General features: G+C 37.5%; 1 long non-coding RNA gene across 1 annotated transcript in view; it reads right to left on the bottom strand.

The window, feature by feature from the left end:
• The window catches only part of LOC147825309 (uncharacterized), a 47,686-nt gene that overhangs the window by 6,336 nt on the left and 21,545 nt on the right, over nt 1-19,805 (bottom strand). The window contains exon 3 of the long non-coding RNA XR_015440914.1: nt 15,473-15,497. This is a non-coding gene — a long non-coding RNA (uncharacterized LOC147825309). The remainder of the gene's footprint in view (nt 1-15,472; nt 15,498-19,805) is intronic.

Raw genomic sequence — 19,805 nt, 5'->3', positions numbered from 1 at the left:
CTTCTAATCTGTTCCACTGGTCCTCAAGTCTGTTTCTTTTCCAGTACAATGCTGTTTTATCACAGTAGCTTTGTAGTATAGTTGCAGGGTGGGGATTGTGATACCCCCTGCCATGTCTCTGTTACCTAGAATTGCTTTTGCTATTCTGGGTCTCTTCTTGCTCCAAATGAATTTTTGGATTGTTTTCTCGAGGTCTATGAAGTATGCTGGTGGGATCTCAATTGGAATTGCATTAAATCTATATAGAAGTTATGGAAGTATGGCCATTTTCACTATATCAATCCTTCCTACCCAGGAGCAGGGGATGTCTGTCCATTTTCTGATATCATCTTCAATCTCTCTTTTCAGAGTGCCATAGTTTTCAGAGAAGAGGTCTTTGATTTCTTTCATTAGGATGATTCCTAGGTATTTCAGTTTTTTGGATGCTATTGTGAAAGGAATTATTTGCCCTATTTCTCTCTCAGGGAGTCTGTCATTGGTGTAGAGGAAAGCTATTGATTTTTGTGTGTTGACCTTGTAACCAGCTACTTGACTGAATTTGGTTATTAAGTCTAGAAGACTTTTGGTGGAGTTCTTGGGGTCTTCTATATAGAGTATCATGTCATCTGCAAATAATGACAATTTGACTTCTTCATTACCTATCTTTATTCCTTTTATTTCTTTCTCTTGTCTAATTGCCGTGGCTAATGTTTCCAGAACTATATTGAACAAGAGTGGTGATAGTGGACATCCTTGTCTTGTTCCTGATTTGAGTGTGAAGGATTTCAGTTTTTGACCATTTAGTATGATATTGGCTGTTGGTTTTTCATAGATGGCTTCTATCAGTTTGAGGTAGCGACCATCGATTCCAATTTTTTGTAGGGTTTTTATCATAAATGCATGTTGGATTTTGTCACATGCTTTTTCTGCGTCTATGGAGATAATCACATGGTTTTTGTCTTTGGCTCTATTGATATAGTGTATTACATTAATTGATTTTCGTATATTGAACCATCTCTGCATCCCTGGGATGAATCCCACTTGATCAGGGTGTATGATCTTCTTGATGATCTTCTGCATTCTCTTTGCCATTATCTTATTAAGGATTTTTGCATCTATGTTCATTAGTGAGATTGGCCTATAGTTCTCTTTTTCAGTTGGGTCTTTCTCTGCTTTGGGGATCAAGGTGATGCTTGCTTCCAGGAATGAATTTGGGAGTATTGCTTCCCTTTCAATTTCATTGAAGAGTTTAAACAGTAGTGGCAATAGTTCCTCTCTAAATGTCTTGTAGAATTCACCAGTGAAGCCATCAGAGCCCGGGCTTTTCTTAGGTGATAAGTTTTTAATTACGTTTTCAATTTCATTGGTTGATATTGGGTTGTTCAGAATTTTTAGGTCTTCTTCATTCAACTTTGTTAATTCATATGTATCTAGGAATCTGTCCATTTCTTCTGTGCTGTCCATCTTATTGGCGTATAGGTTCTGGAAGTAGGTATTGATGATCCTCTGGATTTTTGCTGAGTCTGTTGTAATTTCACCCTTTTCATTCCTAATTGCATGGATTTGGGCCTTTTCTTTCCTTTTTCTGACAAGGTTGACTAAAGGTTTGTCAATTTTGTTGATTCTTTCAAAGAACCAACTCTTGTCTTCATTGATTTTTTGTATCGTTCTCTTAGTCTCTATTGCATTGATTTCTCCTCTGATCTTTATAATTTCCTCCCTTGTATGAGCTTTGGGGTTGTCCTGCTCTTCTTTTTCTAGAAGCTTGAGGTTCAGCATCAGGTTGTTTAATTGGGCTCATTCCGTTTTCCTAATATGCGTATTCCCTGCTATGAATTTCCCTCATAAGACTGCTTTCATTGTGTCCCATAGATTCTGATATGTAGTATTGTCATTGTCATTTAATTGAAGGAACTGTCTGATTTCTTCTTTAATTTCCTCTGTGACCCACTGGTTATTCAGAAGTGTGTTGTTCAATTTCCACATGTTTATGAAATTTTTTGAGTTTCTTTTGCTATGGATCTCCAATTTCATCGCACTATGGTCTGATAATATACAGGGGATAACTTCAATTCCTTTGCACTTACTTAAACATGTTCTATGTGTGAGTATGTGGTCTATTTTTGAGAATGATCCATGTGCAGCTGAGAAGAATGTGTATTCTGATTTGTGGGGTGGAAGACTCTGTAAACATCTGTTAAGTTCATTTGTTCAAGAGTTCGATTGAGTTCTAGTATTTCATTACTTATTTTTTGTCTATTTGATCTATTTGTGACAGTGGGGTGTTGAGGTCCCCCACTACAATTGTATTAGTGCATATATAACTTTTCATGTCCATTAGTATTTGTTTTATATAGTCGGGTGAACTAGTGTTTGGTGCATAGATATTTATGATTGTCATCTCTTCCTCTTGGATTCTTCCCTTTACAAGGATGTAGTGTCCTTCTTCATCTCTCTTAATCAGTGTTGGTTTGAAATCTACTTGATCTGCCAAGAGGATAGCTACTCCTGCTTTTTTTTTGGGTTCCTGTCACATGGAGTATTGTTTTCCACCCTTTAACTTTCAGTCTATGAGTTTCCTTTTGAATTAAGTGTGTTTCTTGTACGCAGCATATTGTTGGATTTTGCTTCTTGACCCATTCTGCCAGTCTATTTCTTTTGATTGGTGAATTGAGACAATTAACATTGATGGTTATAACTAAAACGTATTGACTTGTCATTGCCATGACATTTTCTTTTTGTTGGGTTCTCCCCCTTTACATTTAATTTCTTGTCATGCCAGATGGGTTCATTCTGCTTTGCTTCCTGGGGTTGTGATCCTCAATGTCTCTTCCTAGGATATTGTGTAAACTTCTTTGGAGTGCTGGTTTGGTATTCACGAAGTTCCTAAGGTGCTCTTTGTCATGAAAATATCTTATTTCTCCATCCATTTTGAAAGATAGTTTTGCAGGGTACATCAATCTGGGTTGGGGGCTGTTTTCTTTTAGGGCTCGGAATATGTCACTCCAAGCTCTTCTTGCCTTGATGGTTTGTGTTGAGAAGTCTGCTGTGATTCTGATGGGCTTTCCTTTGTATGTGATTTGTTTCTTTTCTCTGACTGCTTGGAGAACTTTGTTCTTCTGTTGTGTTTCTGGAATCTTAACAATTATATGCCTATGTGTAGATTCTTTTTGATCAAGGCTATTTGGAGTCCTATATGCCTCACTTATCTGTATGTCAAGGTCTTTTCCCCTCCTTGGGGAGTTTTCTGCCATCATTTCTGTGAAGAGATTTTTTATGTCATCTCCACTCTCTCCTGTTTCTTCATTGAGCCCAATCAGTCTTATGTTATTCTTCTTTGCATCATCTAGCAGCTGCTGGATTGATTTTTCATGTTCCCTTATAATTTTGAAGCAATTTTTCTTTTCCTGGTCACTAATTGCAATCTTATCTTCTATATCTGAAATTCTGTCCTCACATTGGCTCATTCTGCTGTGTAGACTTTCAATGGAGTTTTTCATGTCCTGGAAATCTATTTGCATCTGTTTCATGGATTCCATTTGTTTCCTATGTTGGGATTCCATCATGTTCCTCAGTTCTTCTCTAGATTTATTAATCATGTCTTGCACTAAGAGCACAATTTCTCCTGTTATCTGAGAAATTATTTCTGATTTTCTTTTTTCCAGATCGCCTTTTGTTGCCAGTTCAGTGGGTCCAGGTGGTTGAGTATCAGAGTGTTCCATCTCATTTCCCTTTGGGGTTGCTGTGGGTGATCTGGAAGTCTGGTTTTGAGACTTATTTATGTGTTTTCTCATTTAGACTGGGGGGGGGGGTGTGGGCGGGTGCTGTTGGCACCTGCACGGATCACCTCCTCTGAGCTGGGAGAGGTGGGACAGAGGCTGGGAGTGGTGGTAGGGATGGTGGCCCAGAAGCCCCTTCCTCTGGGCCAGGAACAGCGGGACAGAAGGCGACCCAAAAGCCCTTTCCTCTGGGCTGGGGGCAGTGGGAGGGATGGTGGCCAGGAAGCCCCTTCCTCTGGACCAGGAGCAGTGGGACTGCAGCTCAGAAGCCCCTACCTCTGGGCCGGGAGCGGCAGGACCCAGTACCGTGGTCTGGTGGTCCAGTGTCCTCTGCATCTTTGAGTGTGGAACCAGGTGGCTGTACGGGGAGGGGGGGCGCTGTCCAGTGGATTGTTGCTGGGGCGCGGGCTGATTCGGCATGTTCCGCCCAACTTGCAGCCTCGGTAGGGCGTCTGCAGACCTGCCTGTCTGCAGCAGGCCAATTCAGCGTTGTCTGTGTGACTCCCAACCTTGGTAGGGCATCCGAAGACCTGCCTGTCTGAAGCGGGCTGATTCAGCATGTTCTACATGACTCGTGACCTTGGTAGGGCTTCCCTCTTATCATTTTCTTTATCCAAGTCTTCCTATGCAATAATAATGGAGCAGCTCACTCCACACTCCTAAAGATTATTAATGACTCCATACTGATTTGGAGAGCCAGGGTGTGGTCTTTCAACACCGTGCCCACTATCTGCATCCAACTGCAGTTAATCATAGATTAAAACCTTAGCACTTCAGTTAGCTGGCCACGAGGTTCTTGTGAGATCTGTCCCCTCAATACCAAGCACCTGTGTCTGATCGAGTCACTGTGAGACCAAGAGTCAGTCCATCCTTATCACCTGGATAATCAGGATTTGGGGCCAGATCTTTAAGCATACACTGAGCTACTGAAGTGTTAGATGAAAAGCACAGATTTGACAGATAGGGATTAACATAAGGAATTTAGTGGTTTGTCCCAGGATCCTCCAGTGCAATACTCTGCAGATCCAGTTAGGGATCATACGTTTCATTGGCAAGCCACAATTATTGGACCTAATGAAAAGGCAGTGTATTCTTTTTGACAACTCATTTTCCTACAGGCTACCCCTTCACACCACCTTAGGTTGATTTACAACAAGAATTTATCACCCAAACATTAACAGTAACTGTAGCATTTTTGTATCAATATTCTAAGATCACTGCAGTTTCCCACTTTATTTCTAAAGTTCTTTATCTGTTCATTGCTATGTGATCCAAACCCAGATGACCCCTTAATGCCAGAGATTGCACAGATTTACAAAACAGGCAGAGATAAGTACAACAGATTTTCTTGAGAATGGACTCAGAAGTACGCAACATGATGCTACCTTAAAAGCAGAATAACCTCCATTATAGCTGGAATAAATTTTAAGTTACTGTTTTAAAAACCTTAGTTATATGTGAGTATATATCAAGGGCTAGTTCTACCCCATTTATCAACAGTATTGGAGATCCCTATTGCTTTCAGATAAATAGTAATTTATCTCTTAAATCCCAGCCTGTAGTTCCTTTTTCTTCCCCATCTTGGATTTTTTGGCTAACATTCTCTTGACAGTCATGTGAAGTATTCCTAAACCCAACCACCCAGATTTCAGAAGCCAGATTGTGTTGGCCTCAGGTAAACAATCCTGGACCATTTACACATGCTCTCATTAAATTCTCAGCTCCAGTCTTAGCCCCACTGTGTGCAGGAGGATGGGGACATCTGTCTCCTCAAGTATGTGCACAGTTAATTCAGGTTCAATGAAAGGTAGATGTCCAGAAAACTTTAGAAAAACTATTTACCCACACTTGCAGTCAGAAAAAATTATAATAAAGCAGCAATGAGGAATAATTTTCACATCCATAAAAAATAGAAAATATTGCTAATATTCAGTATTGATAAGGCAAGAGACTGTTAAATACAACTGATGGACATGTCAGTCATCTACATCAATCATAAGTCATGTGTCATCAGTTATAATACATGATTTTTGGAAGTGTAATAATTTTGGAGAACAATTTGATAGCATCTATCAAAATTTTATATGTTCATTTCCTTTGATATATAAGCAAATGTGAGATACGCACAAAAAATCATAAGAATGCTTATTGCAACATTGTTCTAAGAACAAAACTTCAGAAGCACTCTGACAGTACACAGGTAATAGAATCATTAAATCATTTATGGGTTATTGATACTATGCAACCAGAGGAGTTAAGTATACCAAACTAGAAAGGTGGTCAAGAATACATAAAACATTGAACAATATGTAGACCATAATCGCTGTATATATTTATAAATGCATTTAAACATTTGAAAGTTGACTCTCTAAGCTGTGACCGGCCAGGATAGACAAGCACCTTGAAGCTCCGCGGCTGTCCCGGGCCAAGCACACAGCACGGTGAGGTCTCAGCGGCGTCTTGCAGCCCACCCCCATCCGACGCTCTCTAAGCTGCAACTGGCCAGGAGAGACAAGCACCTTAAAGCCGCCCTGCAGCGCTGCAGTCCCGGGCCACGCCCACGACACGGTGAGGTATGCTTAGCTGCAAGGGCGCCTCCAAGGACCAGTCGCGCCCCACTCCCCGACCCCCCGCCGCCTACCTTCTGGCTTTTCTGCTACCTGGTCCCACACTACAGAGGCACAGGAGATTATAAAAACCCTTGTCCCGAGCACCACAAGATACAGCAGAAGTTAGTAACAGAAAGAGGACCTCTCAGGCTCCTTGATGAAAACTGAAGCTCAGCAGAAACGTAAAGAGAACCTCTACAATAAAGGCACATCAGACCACTGTACTTGGTCTGCTGCTGGCTTGCTGAGACTCATTGACTTGTATATGCACAGGGATTCCTATGTTGCCTTCTGTAACAGCAGAGACATACCCTGAAGGAAGCCCATAATTTCTATTGCTATTTGCAAAAAAGAAAAAAAATTTTTTTCTCTTACATTTAATTCTTAATTTTTATTTTTTTCTACCCTTCAAAGTTTTGCTTTTCTTTCTCTTCTTTCTTTTATCTTTCTTTCTCTCTCTCACTCATTCTCTCGCTGTCCCACATTTCTCCTCATCTCCCCATTTGTTCCTTTCTGCACTGAATTCGGTTTTCTCCCTTATTGTTTTTTCCTTCTCTTTTTCCTTCTCTTGATTATCATTAGGTTTAAAGGGAAGTAAATTCAGTATCTAGCCTCCCTGTTGCTGTTAGATGATTCTATTCACATCTTTGTTCTTTCATTCTGCCTTTTTATCTTGCCTTTAACAACTTCTTAGAGTTTGTGTGATCTTTCTGTGTCTTCTGGCCTCACCGCTAATCTTACCTGATCTTTCTACCTGTCCCTCCCTCCCCAACTCCTTTTAACTCCCCACCCCAAAAGGGAAAGATGCTATATTGAAGAGTTTATTCATTATAAACTTACGTTGGGTTGGCCCTCGGTTTTTATTTAACTCACATAGTTAAAAGTGATAGATTAATAACTACCACAAATTGTCATTTTCTAAGCTGTGCTTGATGCTATGGTATTGCTGACTATGTCATTTGGGCTAACATGTTGTGATTGATCTAATTAGTTTTCCTTCCTGGTATAAGAAAAATAAAATAGCTTTAGAGTCATTAGAGTCTCAAAACCCAAACATAAGCTATATCTGGAAGACACTCTGAAAAGCAATCATTCCACAAGGGTTTCAAATACAAGCAACAAAGATACCTACATTAAGCAATTTTGAAATATCAACCCAGGAATTAAACCAAGGACAGTACCAAAAACAAAAATGAGAAGACACTTAAGCAAGGCACAAACACAGGCTTCCATGCCACAAAAAGGAAATTCTGGGGGAAATGAGGTGGAAAAGTCCAATAAGCAACCACTTGGATACCCTGAACTGATAGCATAGGGAGTAACAAAGAGGATGCATGAGGCTCTAGAAATTTCAAAACAGAAATAATCTCCCAGATAAATACAGACATGGTGAGCACAGTGTAAGACATGATTAGAAGCTCTAGAGCAGAAACAGATATGAAAATAGATAAGATCAGAAACATGCTAGAAGCCATGAATGCCCAGCATAAGAAAGAAATGGAAAACATGATCGCCCAACATAAGAAAGAAATGGAATCCATGAAACAGATTCAAACAGATATCCAGGAGATTAAAAACTCCATTGAAAGCATGCAGAGCAGACTAAGAGAATCTGAAGACAGAATATCAGATATAGAAGATGGGATAGCAGTTAAGGACCATGAAAACAGAGATTTCTTAAAGATAGTAAGGGACCATGAGAAATCAATCCAACAGCTGCTAGATGATGCAAAGAAGAATAACATGACTCATAGGCATCCACAAAAAAACAGGAGAAAGTACAACTGACATAAAAAAAAACTGTTCACAGAAGTAATAGTAGAAAACTTCCCAGACAGAGGTGGAGAATTGGACATACAGATAAGCGAGGCATATAGAACTCCAACTAGCCATGATAAAAAAAATCTACACCTAGACATATAATAGTCAAGATCCCAGAAACCCAACAGAAGAAGAAAATCCTACAAGCAGTTAGAGAAAAGAAACAAATCACCTACAAAGAAAAGGCCATCAGAATCACAGCAGACTTCTCAACACAAACCCTCAAATCAAGGAGAGCCTGGAGTGAAGTATTTCAAGCCCTAAAAGAAAATGTCTTCCAACCTATACTGTTGTATCCTGAAAAATTATCTTTCAAAATCGATGGGGAAATTAGATACTTCCATGACAAAGAACACCTGAGAAATTTCATGAACACCAAACCAGCACTCCAAACAATTTTAAGCAATAGTCTACAATGAAGGTCACAACTCCATGAGGCCCAGCAGAGAGAAAGCACCATGCAAGGTAAGACACTAAAGCGAAAGAGGGGAAAATAAGAAATAAAGGAGCCAACAACAGTAAAACATCATGACAAGAATGAGTCAATATCTCTCAATTATAACTATCACTAACATCAACCCAGGGGAGGGAAATTAAACCCTACCTTCTGTGGAAGGGGTATCAAATAATTTTTTTTTAATTACAGAAGTCTGGATGAGGGATAGTTTTCAGGAAGGGAGAGAAGAACTACCATGGTAGCCCTAATTTGGTTATAGATCCTTTATTTTACAGATTCTTACCAGCTAAGACACTAAAGTGAAAGGGGGGAAAATAAGAAATAAAAGAGCCAACAACAGTAAAACATCATGACAAGGATGAGTCAATATCTCTCAATTATAACTATCAATGTTAATGGCCTCAATTCACCAATCAAAAGAAATAGACTGACAGAATGGATTAAGAAGCAAAACCCAGCAATATGCTGTATACAAGAAACACACCTAACTCAAAAGGAAATCCATAGACTGAAAGTAAAAGGATGGAAAACAGTTCTCCAAGCCACAGGAACCCAGAAAAAAGCAGGCATAGCAATCTTATTTGCAGACAAAGTAGATTTCAAACCAAAACTAATTAAGAGAGACAAAGATGGTCACTACATCCTTGTGAAAGGAATAATCCAAGAGGAAGAGATGACAATCCTAAATATGTATGCACCAAATATGAATGCCTCCAACTATACAAAACAAATATTAATGGACATGAAAAACCAAATAAGCACTAATACAATTGTAGTGGGGGACCTCAACACTCCTCTAGACAGATCAACTAGAAAAAAAATTAACAAAGAAATTCTAGAACTGAACCAAGCTATTGAACAAATGGACTTAATAGATGTTTTCAGAGTGTTCCACCCCACAAAATCAGAATACACATTCTTTTCAGCTGCACATGGGTGATTCTCCAAAATAGATCACATGCTAGCTCGTGGGACATATATAAATAAATGTAAAAGAATTGAAGTTATCCCCTGTATATTATCAGACCATAGTGCAATACAATTGGAGATCAATAACATAAGAAACCGGAAAACTCCCACAAACACAGGGAAATTGAACAACACCCTTCTGAACAACCAATGGGTGACAGAGGAAATTAAAGAAGAAATTAGACAGTTTCTACAAGTAAATGATAATGCCAGTACAACATACAGGAACCTGTGGGACACAATGAAAGCAGTTCTACGTGGGAAATTCATAGCAGTGAATGCCCATATTAGGACAACAGAGAGAATTCAGTTAAATAACCTAATGCAGAACCTCAAGCTCCTAGAAAAAGAAGAACATAACAAACCCAAAGCTCGTACAAGAAAGGAAATTATAAAGATCTGAGCAGAAATCAATGCAATGGAGACTAAAAGAATGTTACAAAAAATCAATTAATCAAAGAGTTGGTTTTTTGAAAGAATAAATAAAATCAATAAACCTTTAGCCAACCTTATCAAAAAAAAGGAAAGAAAAGTCTCAAATCCATGCAATTAAGAATGAAAAAGGGGAAGCCACTACAAATCCAGCAGAAATCCAGAGAATCATCAATACCTACTTTGAGAACCTGTACTCTAATAAAATGGAAAACACAGAAGAAATGGACAGGTTCCTAGATACATATGAATTACCATAATTAAATGAAGAAGATATAGAAATTCTAAACACCCCAATTAAAATGAGTGAGATTGAAAATGTAATAAAAAACTTACCAACAAAGAAAAGCCCAGGTCCTGATGGCTTCACTGCTGAATTTTACAGGACATTTAAAGAAGAGCTATTGCCATTACTCTTTAAACTCATCAAGGAAATTGAAAGAGAAGCAATACTTCCAAATTCATTCCCAGAAGCAACTGTTACTTTGATTCCAAAATCAGGGAAAGACTCAACCCAAAAAGAGAACTACAGACCAATCTCCCTAATGAACATAGAAGCAAAAATCCTCAACAAGATACTGGCAAACAGAATACAGAGTGTCATCAAGAAGATCATACACCCTGACCAAGTTGGATTTATCCCAGGGATGCAAGGATGGGTCAACATTCGTAAATCAATAAATGTAATACACCATATTAACAGAGTCAAGGACAAAAACCATATGATCATCTCAATAGATGCAGAAAAAGCATTTAACAAAATCCAGCACCCATTCATGATAAAAACCCTGTAGAAAATTGGAATAGAAGGCCTTTATCTCAACCTGATTAAGTCTATCTATGAAAAACCAACAGCCAACATCATACTAAATGGTCAAAAACTGAAAACTTTCATGCTAAAATCAGGAACAAGACAAGGATGCCCACTATCACCACTCCTGTTCAATATCATTCTGGAAACATTAGCCATAGCAATTAGAACAGAGAAAGAAATAAAAGGAATAAAGATAGGAAAGGAAGAAGTGAAACTGTCATTATTTGCTGATGATATGATACTTTACATAGAAGATCCAAAAAACTCAGTCAAAAGTCTTCTAGACCTAATTGACAGATTCAGTAGAGTAGCTGGATACAACGTCAACACTCAAAAAACAATAGCCTTCTTATACACAAACAGCAGACCCATTGAGAGAGAAATTCGGGAAATAACTCCTTTTACAATAGCATCCAAAAAAATGAAATATTTAGGAATCAACCTAACAAAGGAAGCAAAAGATCTCTACACTGAAAACTATAGCACTCTGAAGAAGGAGATCAAAGAGGATATAAGAAAATGAAAAGATATCCCTTTTTCCTGGGTAGGAAGAACCAATATAGTGAAAATGACCATACTTCCAAAACTACTATATAGATTCAATGCAATGTCAATTGAAATTCCAACAATATACTTCACAGAACTAGAGAAAACAATCCAAAAATTCATTTGGAAGCAGAAGAAACCTAGAATAGCAAAAGCAATTCTAGGCAACAGAGACATAGCTGGGGGTATCACAATCCCCAACTTGAAACTATACTACAAAGCTACTGTGATAAAAACAGCATGGTACTGGCAAAGAAACAGACCTGAAGATCAGTGGAATAGATTAGAAGATGCAGAAATAACTTCAGACATACTCAGCCACCTCATCTTTGACAAAGGAGCCAATCACCCTCATCGGAGGAAAGATAGCCTATTTAATAAATGGTGTTGGAAAAACAGGATTTCAACCTGTCAGAGATTAAAACTAGACCCATAACTATCATCGCACACTAAACTAAGATTCAAGTGGATTAAAGATCTAAATATTAAGTCAGAAACACTAAACTTACTGGAAGATAAGTTAGGTAGAACTCTTGATGACATTGGCATAGGAAAAGACTTTATGAACAAATCTTCAGTAGCATGGGAGCTAGCACAAAGAATCAACAACTGGGATCTCATCGTATTAAAAAGCTTCTTCACTGCAAGAGAAACTACCAACAGAGCTAAGAGATAATCTATAATGCGGGAAGAAATATTTAGCAGCTGTAGCTCAGACAAAGGTCTAATTTTGAGAATATATAAAAAACTGAAAAAAATCTGACCCCCCAAATTCAAAGACCCAATTCAAAAATGGGCATCTGAAATGAACAGACATTTCTCAGATAAAGAAGTAAAAGCAGCAAATAAATATATGAAAAAATGTTCAATATCACTGGTCATTCGAGAGATGCAGATGAAAACAACACTGAGATTCCACCTCACTCCAGAAAGAATGGCTGCTATCGAGAAATCAACCAATAACAAATGCTCGCGGGGGTGTGGAGAGAAAGGAACCCTTCTCCATTGTTGGTGGGAATGTAGATTGGTGCAACCACTGTGGAAATCAGTATGGAGATACCTCAAAGAACTAGGACTAGAGGTCCCATTTGACCCAGCTATTCCCCTACTGGAAATATTCCCCAAAGAATTAAAAGAATCATACCACAGTGATATATGTGCACCTATGTTTATAGCGGCACAGTTTGTAATAGCTAAAGCTTGGAAACAGTCCAAGTGCCCATCGACTGGAAACTGGATAAAGAAGATGTGTTTTTTTTATAAAATGGAGCACTACTCAGCCATAAAGAATGAGAAACTAGAGTCATTTATAGCTAAATGAATGCATATTGAGGCCATACTCTTAAGTGAAATAAATAGGACACACATGTGTAAATACCGAATAGTTTCTGTAGTGTGAGAAATTGCAAGCGTAAATAAGGATGAAGATGAATAAAATGAATAATTGATAATTTGAAATAAGAAAAGGTCCAAGGGTTTGGGGGTGGTGGGAGGGGAAGGGGAAAGGGAAGAAGGGAAAGGAAAAACTATGAGAAAAAAAATGGAATCAAACTCTGTGTAAATAGGAAAGGGTGGAGGGGGTGAAGGGTGCACAGGTGATGGGAGAAAAAATAAGAACTAAGATACATCATGTTCTGGTATAAACACCCAATGATAAATGTAAATGTATCTTATACCTAAAATGTAGCAATAAATATATATATAAATTTTAAAAATTCCCATAGAACTTTGTACTTTAGGGCATTTATTTATCTCAGTCTGTAATTGTGTGACTGAGATTATTTAACATCTGCTTATCCCATTATGTTATGTAGTAAGGGCAAGGATGATGTCTATTTTTACAGCTGTAGCTATGTTGTTCAATGCAATGCCTACCAGATATACAGTGGTAACTGAATAAAATGATTATTGAAAAAAAATTGAAAGTTATCTAAAATGTCATTAATAGTATTTATTTTTAGGGAAGAAAGGATTGGAGAGGTTTATGCTGAAGGAGACTCTTACTTTTGCTTTGGAGACTTCAGTGTGGTTTGAATTTTTATTATAAGCAGGTATTATTATATAATTTTGAAAAGAAATGTAACCTATGCTCATTCTGCTTTCAAGATGAGTACAGTAAGGAGTGTGTGTGTGCTTACCCATGTGTCTGAATCTGTTAAAGGAATTAAATAATTTTTATTGGCCTATCAAAACATTCTACTATTCAAGTAATTATCAACTTGCTCCATCATTAATAACCCAATACTGTACTTATTCACACTAAAAGAAAATCACATGCTTTTCTCTTCTAAAGTGAACAAAACAAAAAATTGTATTGTTGTAATCATTTCCTCTAACAAATATTTACTGAATGCCTTCTGTGTGCAGGGTGCTATGGCTAGGACATGAATGTACACAGTTCCTGACCTAGAGAGAACATAAATTGTAATTAACAAGCAAACTCTGGCTCAGTGGCACAGCACTTGCCTAACACGTGGAAGGTACGGGTTCAATCCTCAGCACCAAAACCAAACAATAAAGCAAGCTATGATCACATTCATCAGGGTTGTAATTTAATACTTCCCTGGCACAATTCTAGAACTTTACTTTCTCCCAGGCCAGGATGCAGAAAGGATTTTTGATTCATGGTGTTGAGCCCTACTGCTGAGCATAGATTATAGATATGTACTCACACCACCCTACTTGCCCCCAGCACCCTCTCCATATTTGGACTCAGGACCTTTGCATTTTGTGTGACTTCTAATCCCTGAAATTGCTCTAGAAAGGCTCCTGAGGGGCCGGCCGGTGGGGAGCAGGAGGTAGGGGGTAGGGGTATGGGGAGTGGAGGAAATTTGCTATGCAGCCTGAAAGGACCATTACTTAGGAGTCCGCTAAAGGTTTTCTCGGTTTTCAGAAATCTACCCATTAACCATACTATACACCCAAGTTTTATGTTTTTTTTTTTCTTCCAGCTCTTTATTTCCTTACAGGACCTATCCCAGAATCATTCACTATTCAAATCACTCTTCTATGAAGTCATCAAAGGAACAGAGCTCAGGAGCAGAGGGGGAAAGGGACCAAATTTTATTTTATTTTATTTCTTTTTTTCTTTTTTTTTTTTGGTACCAGGGATCGAGCTCCAGAACTTGCACTTTTGAGGCAGGCAGCGGCACCACTGAGCTAAATCCCTTGCCCGAGGGACAAATATTTTTGAAGTAGATAGAACAGAACAGAGATGATGTGTTCGCATCTAGGGGAAGGTGCTAAAAGCTTTTGTTCCTCATTTCCATCCTTCCTCCTTACTCAAGAATCCTCCCTCATACTGGGCAAGAAATGCTTAAGAGTAAAGCTGTTGATTGGTCCACAGTACTAGAGGAATTGTCTCTCACCAAGGATTTGGCTTAAAGATTTTAAATTTTTGTTTTGTTGTGTTGTGTTACGTTGTGTTTTGTTACAGAAGATAAAATCATTATCATATTCTTTCTCTTGCTCTTCCCCAATCCTTTATTCCAGTTACTTTGCCAAGTTTTCACATGATGAAAAATGCCTGAAATTTTATCTCGTAAATCATTACAACTTATTTCTTCTTGACAAAAAAAATTACCAAAAATATATGTAAGAAATAACTTGATTTGGAATTGCTAAAAATACTGACATCAAAAGAATATATCCTGGCACCAACTGATCAAATATCAATGATCTGATCTTTCAAAAAATTTTGTTAGAGAATACATATATTTTAAAGATAAAATCATAATTCTCATGCAAATGTAAAATGAACATAGATCAGAACATGAGTCAAAGGTTTTACTTAATTCATTAATGAGAGAACCAGTAAAAGATATTCAAAGGAGAACTCAAAGTGATAGAGAAAGATAGATGGATGCTGGAATACATTTACAAACAGATACAAAACACCTTTTACCACAAGGGTGAGGAAAAAAGCCAATTGTCCCTTCACTGAATGGAACCATTTGCATATTTATGGATTAGAGATATTTGCAGGGCTCTAAATTTTCTGCCATTTACAAAATTGTAAATAGCTCAAAACAAAGAAGGGCTGAGGGTAATAATGGCAGATACTTACCTAGTCATAAGTTTGAGGCCCAGCACTAAAGAAAAGAAAAAAAGGAGACAGTCATCCCAGGACAGAATATTCAGTAATTTTCTTTTTCTAGTTTCAAAGTCTCACACAAATTTTCTTGTCAGATAAGTTAGGATACTTCTTTTTCCAAAGTGTATAGTTTATATTTGTTTAAGAAAATAGTGTGGAGGGGCCGGGGATTTAGCTCAGTGGTTCCACCGCCTGCCTCGCAAGTGCAAGGACCCGAGTTCCATCCCTAGTACAAAAAACAAAACAAAGCCAAAAAAACCTGCTAGTATGGCTTTTTATTGCTTATTCAAATTTATAAGAAGAAGAATCCTAGTTTTGTATTGGTATATACAATCCATTGCTTATAAAATTCATGTTTGGCAGAGGAAAGATTATCACTGTAAAAATTATTTTTTGCTGATCTGAGTATGTTATAATATGTGCCACTGAAGAATATGACTGTTGTATATGTCATTCTTAGGACTGCCAAAAAACACGGGAAGTCCAGTTAAATTCTGATGAATAAAAATTTAGTACATAAGTATCAAGTATAAGAAAAACAGTTAAAAATGACTGTACTTTTAACTTAGTAGGGTATATCTTACTTGCTTTTTCTAATTGCAAAGAGATGGCAGCTTCAGAACATGGAATAGGCTCAAAGCTTTGGGCCTATTTTAAACTTTTGTTTTATTACTTATCCAAGTCAATATTAATCAAGAGTTATACCTTCATTTCTGTATGAACACAACCAGGCCAACTGTTCAGGAGGGGAAGTGATCTGACCACAATTATAATTTTTCCTCTTCAGGAATAGTGAACTTGTGGTGATATCCCATAATACCCTGCTTACATTTCTTGAGACAGACTCAGTAATATCAAGTCACAATTCTAGCCCATTCAGGACACTAAGGGACACATCCCTCCCTCTTTTCTAATAAAAAATAAACCGCTAGAAAGCATAACTTCTGGTTATAGAAGGACATCTCACAAGAAGTTGACAACTATGACACGTTTTCTTCCTTATTGTGGTACACATGATTTATCTCTCTGCAAAGAGTCACATAGACCTTGGTTTCCCTGAGTCAGTTTGTTAATTCCACCTACTCTCCAAAATAAAGGAAGAAACCATACATTTTGTGGTGAAGGTAGAATGTCTCCCATGGCACCAAGGAAGGTCATAACAATGTGAAAAAAGAAAAAGGTACAATTCTAAAAAATTTCAGAGATAGAGCCAATAATATGATTTATGATTAGACCACAGGAATAAGTGGAGGTAGGAAGTAGAGAATGATGCCCCGGTTTCTGGGATTTACAGCTGAATGAATTTTGAGAAAATAGGGGAGTGGGTTTGGCTTTTATGTAAGAGTCTGTGCAAAGGTGGGATCTGAATGTCATTACTTTTCTCTCATAAATATCCCCCTTCTCTTCATCAGCCTTTCTACATTCTGAATAATTTTACTGAGCAATTTCAGTTCATTTCTCTTTAAAAAAAAAAAACAAAAAAAACTCCTGTATCTTCTGAGCTTCTAATCATCCTAAGATATCAGTGCTCCCAAAATGAGTTCTTATAAATTCCAACTCAAAGTAAATAAACATTAAATTTTAACTACCCTATTTAGCCTTATTGAGGGGAAATGTACAATTTCCTGTTAGATCTTTCAACACACTAAAATACCTTGGAAGTCCCCCCACTGGCCTCACTCAGGGTTGATGCCCTATACATAATTGTTCAAAAAATAAAAGAATAAATCTTTTTTCTTTATAACTCACTTCTACTTAATGCACAATTCTAAGATCTACTAGAAACTCCTTTTGTTCATAATGTCTGGCACCAACTGATTTGAAGTATGGGGGTTTATTTTTATCTGTTACTTAACTAATGTAGCACAAGTACTCACAACTTTATCCATTACAACATTAAAAACAGAGGACTATGTCACTCAGTTTAAAATCTCTGTTGGCTTCCCACATGAAGTAAGATCCAGTCTCCTTATGGTCCTTGGTGATTTGGCTCCTGCCTCTTCCAGCTAATCTCATTTATATTCTGTCTCCAAAACACAACCTGAATTTACCCCCCTGCCTAAAGTACCAGTTTCTCTCCATTTTACCTTTTACTGTACTCCCATTGAAAGACTAAATGTTACCTCCACCAGGTCTTATTTGGAATTCCTCTAGAACCCAACATAGAGCCTACCCAGAGACAAGACCAGAAACTGTTAAATTTCTGCTAGGTAAATCAGCCTTCTTTGCAATATGTATACTTTTTTTTTTCAGTACCAAAGATGGAACTCAGGACCTTGCACTTGCCAGGTAGTATATATACTTTTTTATTAGTACATAATAATTTTACAAAATACTGGGTTTCATTGTAACATCTTAATACATGCATATAACATATTTTTATCACCTCCTTCTGTATTAGTCAGCTTTCCATTGCTGGGACAAAATACCTAATATCCACAACTTAAAGGTAGAGACATATTTCTTCATCTGAGAAGTGTCATTTCAGATGCCCACTTTTGGATTGGGTCTTTAAATTTGGGGGTTCTGGTTTTTTTCAATTCTTTGTATGTTCTAGATATTAGTCTTTTGTCTGAGGGACTACTGGCTAGAATTTTTTCCCACTCTATGGGCTGCCTCTTCACTGTGTTGGTAATTTCTTTTGCAGCACAAAATCTTTTTAATAGAGTGAGATCCCAGTTGTTGATTCTTTGTAGTATTTCCTGAGCAGTCTGGGTTTTGTTCATTAAATCTTTACCTACCCTTATGTCCTCAAGAGTTTTCCCCATTCTCTTTTCCAGCAGATTTAGTGGGTTTTTTTAAAAAAAATATTTAGCTCTTTGATGCATTTAGATTTTAGTTTAGTGCATGGTGAGAGACATGGGACTAGTTTTAGTCTTTGGCATATAGAAAGCCGATTTTCCAGCACCACTTATTGAAAAGGCTATTTTTCCAGTGAATGTTTGGCCCCTTTGTCAAAGATAAGATGGTTGAGTGTGTTTAGGCTGGTTTCTGTGTTTTCTACTCTGTTTCATTGATCTTCAGGTCTGTTCTTTTTGCCAGTACCATGCTCTTTTTATCACGGTAGCTCTGTAGTGTCATTTTAAGTCAGGGATTGTGATGCCCCCTGCCTTGCCTTTGTTGCCCAGAATTGCCTTGGCTATTCTAGGTCTCTTCTGGTTCTAAATGAATTTTAGAATAGTTTTCTTTAATTCTGTGAGATATGCTGCTGGGATTTTGATAACAATTGCAATAAATACGTATAATAATTTTGGAAGTATGGACATTTTCACTATATTGGCTCTTCCTACCCAAGAGCAAGGGATATCTTTCTAATATCCTCTTCTATCTCCTTTTTCAGAGTACTGTAGTTTTCAATGTAAAGGTCTTTTAATTCTTTCATTAGAGTAATTCCTAGGTATTTCATTCTTTTTCTGTTATTGCAAAAGGTGTTGTTTCCCTAATTTCTCTTTCTGTGAGTTTGTATAGAGGAAGGCTATTGATTTTTGTGCATTGACTTTATATCCAGCTACACTATTGAATTTAGTTATTAAATCTACAAGTCTTTTGGTAGAGTTTTTGGGGTCTTTTATGTAGAGTATCATGTTATCTGCAAATAATGGTAGTTTAACTTCTTCCTTTCCTATCATTATTCCTTTTATTTCTTTCTCTTACCTAATTGCTCTGGCTAATGTTTCCAGAACTATATTGAATAAGAGTGGTGATAGTGGACATCTTTGTCTTTTTCCTGATTTAGCGTGCAAGCTTTCAGTTTTTGTCCATTTAGTATGATGTTGGATGTTGGTTTTTCATAGATGGCTTTTACCAGATTGAGATAAGGACCATTTATTCCAATTTTCTGTAGGGTTTTTTATCATGAATGGGTGTTGGACTTTGTCAAAGGCTTTCTCTTTATTAATTGAAATGATCCTGTGATTTTTGTCTTTGGCTCTGTTGATATGATGCACTACATTTATTGATTGATGTGTGTATGTTGAAACATCCCTGCATCCCTGCGATGAATCTTACTTGGTCATGGTGTATAATCTTCTTCATGATTTGCTGCATTCTGTTTGCCAGTATCTTATTGAGAATTTTTGCTTCTATGTTCATTAGGGAGATTGGCCTGTAGTTCTCTTTGGTTGGTTCCTTCTCTGCTTTTGATATCATGTTAATACTTGTTCCAGGAATGATTTTGGGAGTATTGTTTCTTTTTCTATTTCATTAAAGAGTTTGAGAAGAACTGACAGTAGATCTTCTCTAAATTTTTTGTAGAATTCAGCAGTGAAAAAACATCAGGATCTGGACTTTTCTTTGTTGGTACATT

This window comes from Heterocephalus glaber, unplaced genomic scaffold, assembly GCF_053883595.1.
Source record: "Heterocephalus glaber isolate CG9 unplaced genomic scaffold, H.glaber_assembly_v1.0 deba00001504, whole genome shotgun sequence".
In the NCBI taxonomy this organism is placed as follows: domain Eukaryota; kingdom Metazoa; phylum Chordata; class Mammalia; order Rodentia; family Bathyergidae; genus Heterocephalus; species Heterocephalus glaber.
This window is presented reverse-complemented; position numbering and strand designations above follow the sequence as displayed.